Below are 11,117 nucleotides of genomic sequence, written 5' to 3'. Positions count from 1 at the left end.
AAAACATATGAAGAAATGTTCACGATCATTAGTTAGAGAGATGAAAATCAAAACAGCTATGAGATATCATCTTACACCAACAATAACAGCAAATCTCAGAAAAGCTAAGGACAATAAATGCTGGCAAGGATGTGGAGAGATTGGGATCCTCCTATACTGCTGGTGGTAATGTAAAATGGTCCAACCATTTTGGCCTCCAAGGAGCACTCTGGCTGCACTTCTTCCAAAATGGATCTATTGGTTCTTTAGGCAGCTCATGGCGCTTTCAATATTCTCCTACAACACCATAACTCAAAAGCATCAATTCTTCTATGGTCTTCCTTATTCACTGTCCAGCTTTCTCATGCATATGAGGTTAGTGAAAATACCAGGGCTTGGATCAGGTGCACCTTAGTCTTCAAGCTGACATCTCTGTTCTTCAACACTTTAAAAAGATCTTGTGCAACAGATTTACCTAATGCAATACTCCATTTGATTTCTTGACTGCTGCTTCCATGAGTGTTGATAGATATTCATACTAAAAAGGGAGAAAAATTCTTTGTTGGCTACCAGTAGGGGTGGGTACAGGGATTGGGTAGTAGAGGAAGGGGACGACAGAGCACAGGGTTGTTGTTGTTGTTAAGTGCCGTCGAGTCGGTTCCGACCCATAGCGACCCTGTACAGGGTTTCCGAGGGTGTAAATCCTTACGGGAGTAGAAAGCCTCATCTTTCTCCCGCGGAGCGGCTGGTAGTTTCGAACCGCTGACCTTAAGGTTCGCAACCCAATTCGTAACCACTACGCTACCATAGTTTGGGTGTTGGGGAGGGCAATGCACAAGAAGGGGGAGGAATGGAAGAACAAGGAAGACAGGGGAACCCTGAGGCAGGTTATTGTTTGTTGTTAAGTGCCGTTGAGTTGATTCTGACCCATAGCAACCCTGTATAGGGTTTCCAAGGAGTAGCTGGTGAGCTTGAACCACCGACCTTGAAGTTCAAACAACTTGCAGTCTGACGCATTAGCCCACAGCACCACACCAGTCATGGACTAAATGGGACAGAGGTAAATAGAGATGTATGCTCAACCTTGGAACTTTGTGTTGATATCATTAAAAGTTCAAAACTAGTATTTATAAAGGTCATATATGCTCTTATGCCAACACACTACCTCCTAGTAATTACAATGAAGTAAAAGAGGAGGGAGAAGAAGGAAGAGGAGAAGAAGAAGAAAAATAATGGGAAGGATGAAGGAGTAGAAGGAAGGGGGGAGGGGAACAACCTCTTCCTAATAAAGATGAAGGAATCCCATTAAGGAACAGAAAGAGCTCTTTGTTTTTCAGGAAACTTTCTAATATATATGCTCCCATCTTTACATTCTGAAAATTAGTGAAAGCCATGAAACTAGCTCTTCTTTTGTATATTAGTATATGTGAAATTTAATGGAAGACAGCACTTATACAAATACAAAAATACAAGTTAGTTGTAATAAGTATGTAAGGGAAAAGAAATGTCAACAAGGCTGGAGGAGTTAGATTCCTTGTCCGTGTTGAATAAATCATTGCAATTTTTTTTCAATTTAGAGGTAATTAACAAAAAGACTGCATGATCTATACAACAAATAGATAATTGTAATGTAACTATATCTCTGAAATGTCTGTTTTGCAAGTGAGATTCACCCTGTGTCCATGCAAGGGAACTTGCATCTTAATAATTTCATTGACTTTGTTAGCATCTGTTTAGAATTAACATTCAAACCAAATCCAGTTGCATCATTGAGCAATATAGATATTATTTGTACTCATTTGCTTTTTGTGAGCTTTTACCAGTTTGCAACTTCTGGATTAAAAATGACAAATATTTACATAGTTTCATGCTTGAGAAAAATATCTGAAATTCTAAATGTAAGCAAATCCTGACTTCTGATACTTTTTTCTGTCAAAACCCTGAGTGGTTCATTACCCACAAGCTACAATGCAATAACAGTGTGTTCAGTAAGAAATAGTACGATACAACTATGGAAATTAGAGTTGGAAGAGAATTGTAGTTTTTCAAATATGTGCTAAAAAATATTTAAGTTGCAACAATAATTTAGGTAGTGTTTTTAATTGTTCTAAAATTCATTTATATCTCCATCTCTGAAAATAGTCTCAAAGTAGCATAAGTGTTGCCATTATCGAAACCTGACTAGGGATAATTGATTAAGTCCCATCAAATTAAAAGAATCCCAGCAACAATCAGTCAGTTCGAGCTGCTAACCTCGAGGTCAGCAATTTGAAACTACCAGCTGTTCCGCAGGAGAAAGATGAGGCTTTCTGCTCCTATAAAGATTCACAGCCTTAGAAACCCTATGTATGGTTGCTATGAGTCAGAACTAACTCCACAGCACACTACCACCACCACCACCACCAGGGTTTGGCTGAAGTCTTTCAATGTAAGGAAGACAAAGCAATAAAGTGCACACATCACAATTTAGTTTTATTATCATACCATCAAAGGAGTCATGGTGGTACTGTGGATTGGGTGTTGGGCTGTTAATACAAAGTTGGCAACCACCAGTCGCTTATTGGGAGAAAGATGAGGCCATCTGCTCACAAAAAGATTTACAATTTTAGAAACCCTATGAAGGGTTGCCATGAGTGAGAACTGATTCAATGGTAGTGGGTTTTGGTTTGGTATCATGCCACCAATTTTGTTAGAAAGAGTTATTCTGGTATATGTATAGTTGCGCCTACATACAAACATTAGCTTTGATATTTTTAAGAGATCAGAGTGATAAAGTAAAGGTTTATTATTGAAAATGAAACACTTATCTCAATTAACAGGTTCAGAAAAAAAGAAGTGGTCAGAAAAATAGACAACAGTTAGAATAAATTTAATCATAGATTAGTTAGTTCTCTGAGCTACTAATGGGTCTAAACCTTGAAAGCCTAAATTATATTATCTGGTGCTAGAGAAGAATATTCTTTTCAAGGGTAATAACAATCATAACAAAGCCACGGAAATATTAGGAATAATGACTCTTAAAAATTCATCGTATTCATTAGCTACAAAGTCATTGCCTCCGTATCTTAAGTGCATTCCACTGAAGATCTGTATGACTAATTCGTTTTGGATGTGAAGGATAGCCTCTTCGGATTCAGGTACAGACAGTGGGGCTCTTAAATATCCCATGACCACACCAGCCCAAGCTTTAAAAACCAACTATATCTATTGAGAGTGGCATAAAATCCAAGAAGCAAATGCTCATTTATAGCATTTTTCAGAGACTATGAAGGAAGTCCCATACAAGTTATCTTATTAAATTTCTACATCTTAGGAAATTTTAAGAGCCCTTGTGGCACTGTAGGATACGCACTGGACTGCTAACTGCAAGGTCAACAGTTCAAACCCACCAGTCATTCTTGGGAAAAAGACGAGAATTTCTTCTCCCACAAAGATTTACAGCCTTAAAAATGCTCTACAGGCTGACTATAAGTCAGTATCAACTCTACAGCACTTAACAACAAAACAGATTACAGCCTCAGAGACCCTACATATGGTCACTATGAGTCAGAATCAACTCTTTAATTGTGGAAGTTTGAGCATTTTAAGAATTAGAATGAAAGACTTTCAATATTGCAATTGGCAGTCAAAACTGTGGTATGACCATTAGAAAAATATATTTAATATAACACTTGATGAGATAAGAGCATGCTACAAAGCAAAAGTCCAGTAGTGATATTCTAAAACTAGTTTCAATGAACCACAGTCTTTTTGTCTCTATCATTCATTATCCTTTAATTTTAACTGTCAATACTTTTACTAACAGTAGGATTAGCTTCCTCAAATTGATATAACAATGTTGACCTTGATTTCAGTGTCACAGATGATAAATATTTTGAGTATGTATTTGCAAATACACCAATTGTGGGTGTTTTAATAATGCCACTTTAACCTAAAATAATATTTTAGACATAAAACTAGCAACAAATTAGTTATTGTCTATTGTTCTTGTGTTTTTGTTTTTGTTTTTGTTTTTGTTTTTGTTTTTTAATGTAGAGGTAATTCACAAAGACTACATAGTTTCTTCCAGGATTCACAAGAAATTCAAAATGTTGATTAAAACATTCAGAAATCGTACATCATCTTTAGTAAGGTGTATGTTTGTAGAGTGGAGTTCTAGGGTGGTGCTATAGGATAAGCATTGAACTGCTAACTAAAAGGTTGGTAGTTCAAACCCACCAGCCACTCTTTGGAAATTTATGCGTCAAAACTAACTCGATGGCACTTGACAACAACAAAAACAATTTTTATATAACAAACTGTCATGATCAGTTCAAGTTTTTGTATGAGAACTTGCATTGAATGCAAGCATGTTTATTTAAGTTGTTGTTCTTGTTAAGTGCTGTTGAGTTGGTTCCAACTCATGGTGACCCTGTTTAGGGTTTCTAAGAACATTTCAGTTCACATCGACATTGCAGTCCAGTGCATTAACCTATGAATTTAACAGTCACATGCTCTCAATAACTTCCCATTTGGATTAGGTCCAGGAGCCACTCAGATGTACCTACCACTCATCTGTCAGTTTTTCATGCTGTAGTGGCTTGCATTTTGCTGTGATTCTGAGAGATATGCCACTTTGAAGTTAAATATTATAATGAAATGTGCAAACACTTGGAATTAGGAAATCAAAAGAATAGAACTTGCTCATCATTTCAGAAGCTAAGGGAAATGAAGAAAAAACATTCAAGCCTTGACCTGCAATACTGGAGAATTCTGTGTGAAAAATATTGAATGATGTAGAACACATCTAAAGAAGATGGAGGAATATACATTGTTTCACTGTGTTGCGAATAGGGTTGCTATGAGTAAGTACCTACTTGATGGCACCTGATAACAACAAAATGCCACCGGTATTTTAAATACCAGTAGGCCACCCATGGTAGACAGGTTACAGTTGAGCTTCCAGATTAAGAGAGACTAGAAAGAAGGAGAGACAGATATTCCAAATATTTAGTCATTAAAATTCTTATGAATAGTTAGCATCAGAATATTGAATATTGAAACAACAGAATATTGTCAGATATAGTGCCAGAAGATAAGTCCCTCAGGTTGGAAGCCACTCAAAATACAAATGGGGAAGATCTGCCTCCTCTAAGTAGAGTTGACCATGTAGATGCTACTGGAGTACAGTCTTCAGGACATTCATTTGCTGATGGAGCACAACTGAAAATTGGAGAAACAGCTGTAAATATCTATGAACAGTTGGAACATGTGAATCGAGGAAAACTTGAAGTTGTCACAAAAGAAATAGAATGTATAAATATAGATAACCTAGGCATGAGTGAGCTGAGCTAGATTGATATTGACCATTTTGAATCTAGCAATCACAGTTTACTGTCTTAGGCCAGGTTTTCTAGAAATTAGAAGTTTATCTATATATATAAAGAGAAGAGAAGTTTATATCTAAAGAGAAATTTATTATCTTACATTTGTAGTGTCCCAGGTCCCTAGAAGAAGAGACAATGAGAGACCCTCCCACATGTCCATTATATTGGGATCAGGCCATACCTCCAAGGAAACATCCCTTCAATTGATTGACTACTCATAACCACTCATCACAGAGCTGTATTAGGTTTCATCACCATGGGAATAAGCACATCCCAATTGTTAAACCTCTGGAAATCCTGGCCTTCTCAAGTTGACAAAAAACCCTAACAATTACATTTCACCCTTATCAACTTGACACCTATATACTATATATACATAATCTTTACATAAAGAAAATTGTAAAGTCATACTTGTGCCTAACATGATATAACTAAAACACGTACAGCCTAAAAAGCACTGGCTCCATTTTCATCTTAAATGTTGAAAATGAGCAAGGCAAAAATATTTGATTCACACATGCAAAACAAACCAAAACAAAAAATACATTTTCATTTAAATGTTCAAAGGGAACATTCACAAGCCAGTCTCCTGCCTGTAGGCACACAGTCTTACCCATTCCATGAGCCTATAGTCCATGTTGTTGTTGTTAAATGCCATCAAATCAGTTCCCACCCATGGCGATCCTGTATAGGGTTTCTGAAGAGCAGCTGATGAGATTGAACCGTTTGCGGTTCAAACGACTTTGTAGTCCAGTGTATTAATCCACAGCACCACATCAGGATATTGCTGCTCTGTTTTTCCATGTCATGACCTCCGCTGTCGTCTCTGCTGCTGCCACTTTACCGCCACTTTACCAGACAAGGATCCCAAGCTTTACTCATGCTCTTCCTCCTTGTTGGTCATGGGATCGTCCCTCTTGAAAAGAAAGATTAACTACTCTCCCCCATTAGTTAAATATCTTATACAATTACTGTTTTGACAATCACAATTAATCCTTCTAACAATTACTCACAATTGAAATCATAACTTCCTATCAGTATCATTCCCCATCCCCTTTTCACCACATCCATCTGGAAAAGAAAGGAGCTCTGGTAGCGTAGTGGTTACGAATCGGGCTGCGAACCTTAAGGTCAGCGGTTCGAAACTACCAGCCGCTCCGCGGGAGAAAGATGAGGCTTTCTACTCCCGTAAGGATTTACACCCTCGGAAACCCTGTACAGGGTCGCTATGGGTTGGAACCGACTTGACGGCACTTAACAACAACAACAACATCTGGAAAAGAGGAAAACTATTTAATGAGGGGATTCTCCTTTGTCCCCTCATTCTAAAACTAAGCACACCCATGAAAACTTGTAAGCCATATACTTCATGCATTCATAAACCATCCATTTTTGATAGTCAATGTCCATCCTTATCAACCCAGTACACTGAGGAGACATTCATGTTCCTTGATCTGAAGAATCTTCCATTCTGATTGGAAATGTACAAACTTCATTCATAAGCAAAAGTCCGGTCCAAGAAATTATAGCGATTGACACTTGCTCAGAGTATCAAACATCTTTATCTACATCCATTCATGTTCTTGTCACATCAACCCTATCCACCCATGATAGGTCAAATGGGTACCAGCTGCAAGTTTGGGAGTTCACACACACACCTCCCTGCATTTCAAATCAGCCCCTTCACTGGCATCCCTAGATTCAAGAGCTAGATCAGTGCAGACGATCTAAGGAGTTCACACAACTCCCTCAATTGCAACCAAGTAACCTCCCAGATCCAGTTATCTCAATGTCAACGGGTCCAACAGAACACGTCCAAACTCACTCTGTGTCTTCATTGCCACATTTCCCCCAATTCTACTTACAAGCATATCCAGGTGTTCACCAGCAAGCATACAGCTTTGGTTCCCCTTAACTTTGAGTCCTAGAAGAGAGTATTCTCTGATGGGCCAACTTTCTTTGTCTTGATGCCTCTGAAACAACACACTAAACAGTCCTTTTTTATCCTCTGCTTGAATCTCCTGTTCTGCAAGCAATTCCGGCATGATCTACATGTCTTTTCAAGTGCAAATGTATCAACTGTGAAGGTTCTGGGTGGGGCTCAGGATTCCACCTAAAGCCTCCTGTGGCTTAAACCAAGAAGCCTATTTTTTCCAGGCAAATTCTAACTCCACTTTTAGCAAAGATAATCAACTATAGGCTTAAAGCAGTCTTACAAGTAGCCTATAATCATAATTCCCAATATTTTGATCACACATGGATGTCTATTTTTAAATAATAAGCAGGAGAAACCAATATCCCTAAAACAGTCAAACACATAAACCTTTACAACAATGAGTTCAACCTTTTCTTCTCCTTTGGACGAACCCCATTCATTAGAATATGACCTTGGGCTCTGGCAGTGTAAATTCCAGTAGGTCCAGGCAGTATCAGATTTCCTTTTTAACCAGTGTGCCACCCACTCCAGGAAACTCCAGAAGGTTCTGCTTTCCCCTACACTGAAATATTTTATCCTATGCCCCTTCATTCTTTCTCCCAAAAAACCTCACAATTTCATGAGTCTTGGCAATGATTCCTGATCACAGAACCAACTGTTTTAACCAAGTGGGGACCATGCCTAGCTTTCTCTGATTCCACAAGGGAGAAAGAGGACAAAATTAAAAATCAGCCCAAGGCTAATTCCTATGAATTGGAGATCAGACATGCCTCCACTCTATACCAGTGCCTTTAAAATTAATCCAACTTGAGTACTAATTTTAAAAATGTATCCTTCTGATTTTGTTTTTCTAGAACCCTACTTACTCAGTATTACATATCTGAGATCAGGTTACTATAGAAGCAAAACCAGTGAAATATGTATGCATATATGGTGGTGGTGGTTGTGTGCCATGGAGTTGGTTCTGACTCATAACGACCCTGTATAGGGTTTCCGAGGCTGGAAATCTTTATGGGAGCAGAAAGCCTTATCTTTCTCCCATGGAGCAGCTGGTAGTTTCTAAATGCTGACATTGAAGTGAGCAGCCCAACTTGTAACCAGTATGCTACTAGAGCTCCTTATATGCAAATATATATACTGGGAAGTCCTGGTGTGGCACTGTGGATTAATGCCCTAGATTGCAAAGTGGGTTGGAACTGAAATGTCAGCGGTTCAAGCTCACCAGCCACTCCTTGAAAACCCTATACAGGGTCACTATGGGTCAGAACCAACTTGAGAGCACTTGGCAACAATGACAGCAACAATATATATATATATATATATATAAAGAGAAATTTATTATCTTACAATTGTAGAACCCCAGGTCCCCAACAGAAGAAAAAGTGAGAGTCCCTAACAGGTGTCCATTATGTTAGGAGCAGGTCACACCCCCAAGGAAGTATCCCTTTACCCTTCAACTGATAAGCTACTCATAGCTGATCATCATAGATCTAAATATGCTATATTAGGTTTCATCACCATGGAAATAAGCACATACAAACTGCTAAACCTCTCAAAATCCTAGCCTAATCAAGTTGCCACAGAGCTCTAAACATTATTTTTACTATGTCAAGAATGGCAAATTGAAGAAGAATGACTCCACAATCATCATCAGAAAGAACATTTCAAGAGTTGTCTTGAAGTACAATGCTTTCTGTGACAGGATAATGCCTACAAGGAGCTCTGGTAGCGTAGTGGTTACAAATCCGGCTGCGAACCTTAAGGTCAGCGCTTCGAAACTACCAGCCTCTCCGTGGGAGAAAGATGAGGCTTTCTACTCCTGTAAGGATTTACAGCCTCGGAAACCCTGTACAGGGTCGCTATGGGTCGGAACCGACTCGACGGCACTTAACAACAACAAGGAAACCAGTTAATACAACTATTACTCAATTTATGCAGAAACCACTAAAGCTAGTGAAGAAATTGAAGAATTCTACCAACTTCCATAGTCTGAAATTGATCAAACATGCAATCAAGATGTATTGATAATTACTGGCAATTGGAATGCAAAGTTTGGAAACAAAGAGAAACATATGTTGGAACATATGGCCTTGGTGACAGAAATAATGTTGGAGATTGCATGCTAGAAATTTGCAAGACCAATGACTATTTCATTGCAATACCATTTTTTTAAACAACAGAAAAGATGACAGTACACATGTACCTCACCAGACTGAATACACAGAAATCAAACTGACTACATCTGTGTGGAAGAGATGGTGGAAAAGCCCCATATCATCAGTGAAAACCAGGCCAGTGGCAGACTGTGAAATAAACCATCAATGGCTCATATGCAAGTTCAGGCTGAAGCTGAAAAAAAAAAACAAGTCCACAAGAGCCAAAATATGAACTTGAACATATCTCAACTGAATTTAGAGATTATCTAAAGAACAGATTTGATGCATTAGACATTAATGACCAAAGACCAAAAGAGTTGTAGGATGACATGAAGAACATCATACCGGAAGAAAGCAAAAGGTCATTAAGAAGATAAGAAAGAAAAAGACCAAAATGGAAGTCAGAAGGCACTCTGAAACTTGCTTCCGGGCATGAATATTGGTGGCAGTGTGCCCTGGAGCCGATTCTGACTCATAGTGACCTTGCATAGGGTTTGTAAAGTGGTAATTCTTTATGGGAACAGAAAGCCTCATCTTTCTCCTGTGGAACAGCTGATAGTTTCAAACCACTGACTCATTACCACTGTGCGGGCTGCGAATCTGAAGGTCAGAGGTTTGAAACTACCAGCAGCTCCGTGGGGGAAAGATGAGGCTTTCTACTCCCGTAAAGATTTACACCCTCGGAAACCTTGTACAGGGTCGCTATGGGTCAGAACCGACTCGACAGCACTTAACAACAACAACTTAGGACATAGTATCAGGAGGCCCTGTAGAAGGACATTGTGAGAAATAGCTGTTGGGGTGATCCACCTTCAGAATCAAGGAAATCTAGGGGGTAGCAGGTTGGCACGACAAAAGGGAACTCTGAGGAGAGGAAGAGACTAGTATGACCTGCTAGACTCTTTTAAAGTAAGAATACACCCATCAAGGAAGTAGGGGAACTTCATGGGAAGGGAGTGAAACTAACTTTAAATGAAAATGTTCCCTATAGGGACTATTAGGCGCTATTCTGGAAAGATTGTAAACTCCAAAGTATCCAGCAAAGGGGAAATGGAGAAGGGGCTTTTTCCAAGTTAGGTTAATAAAACTCTTTGTCAAATGGCCATGCAGCACCTCTGCCCATGTCTACTGGTTTGAGCCACCCGAATTTGCAAAATTGAATAAATTAAAGCTCACTCTTGTTAAAATGAGTACAGATTGGATTATTTGAGCATTCGTCAGTATAGACAACGTTTCTCACAGACATCACGCTTGAAAAAGTGGAAGGTAGGGGAAAATAGAGGAACACCCCAAAAAAATGGATTGGCACAGTGGTAGCAGCAATGAGCTCATGCATAGCAAGGATTGTGAGGTTGGCACAGCACCAGGCAATGTTTCATGCTATTGTATATAATGTCACTATGAGTGTGTATCGATTCCATTGCTCCTAACATCAGCAACAACAATGATTCAGAACTGACTAAATGGCACTTAACAACATTTGTATAAGAAACTTGTCATGCTCAATGAAATATTTTGCATGAAGACTTACATTGAATGTAACCATGTTTATTTGGGATGACAAGGTTAAATTTAACTGTCACATTGTCTCAATAGCTTCCCATTTGGACTAGGTCCAGTTGTTGTTGTTGCTGTTAGGTACCATCGAGTCAGTACCGACCCATAGTGACCTTATGCACA

The sequence above is a fragment of the Chrysochloris asiatica genome, unplaced genomic scaffold (assembly GCF_000296735.1).
Source record: "Chrysochloris asiatica unplaced genomic scaffold, ChrAsi1.0 scaffold00236, whole genome shotgun sequence".
Classification (NCBI taxonomy): Eukaryota; Metazoa; Chordata; class Mammalia; order Afrosoricida; family Chrysochloridae; genus Chrysochloris; species Chrysochloris asiatica.
Note: the sequence above shows the minus strand (reverse complement) of the source record.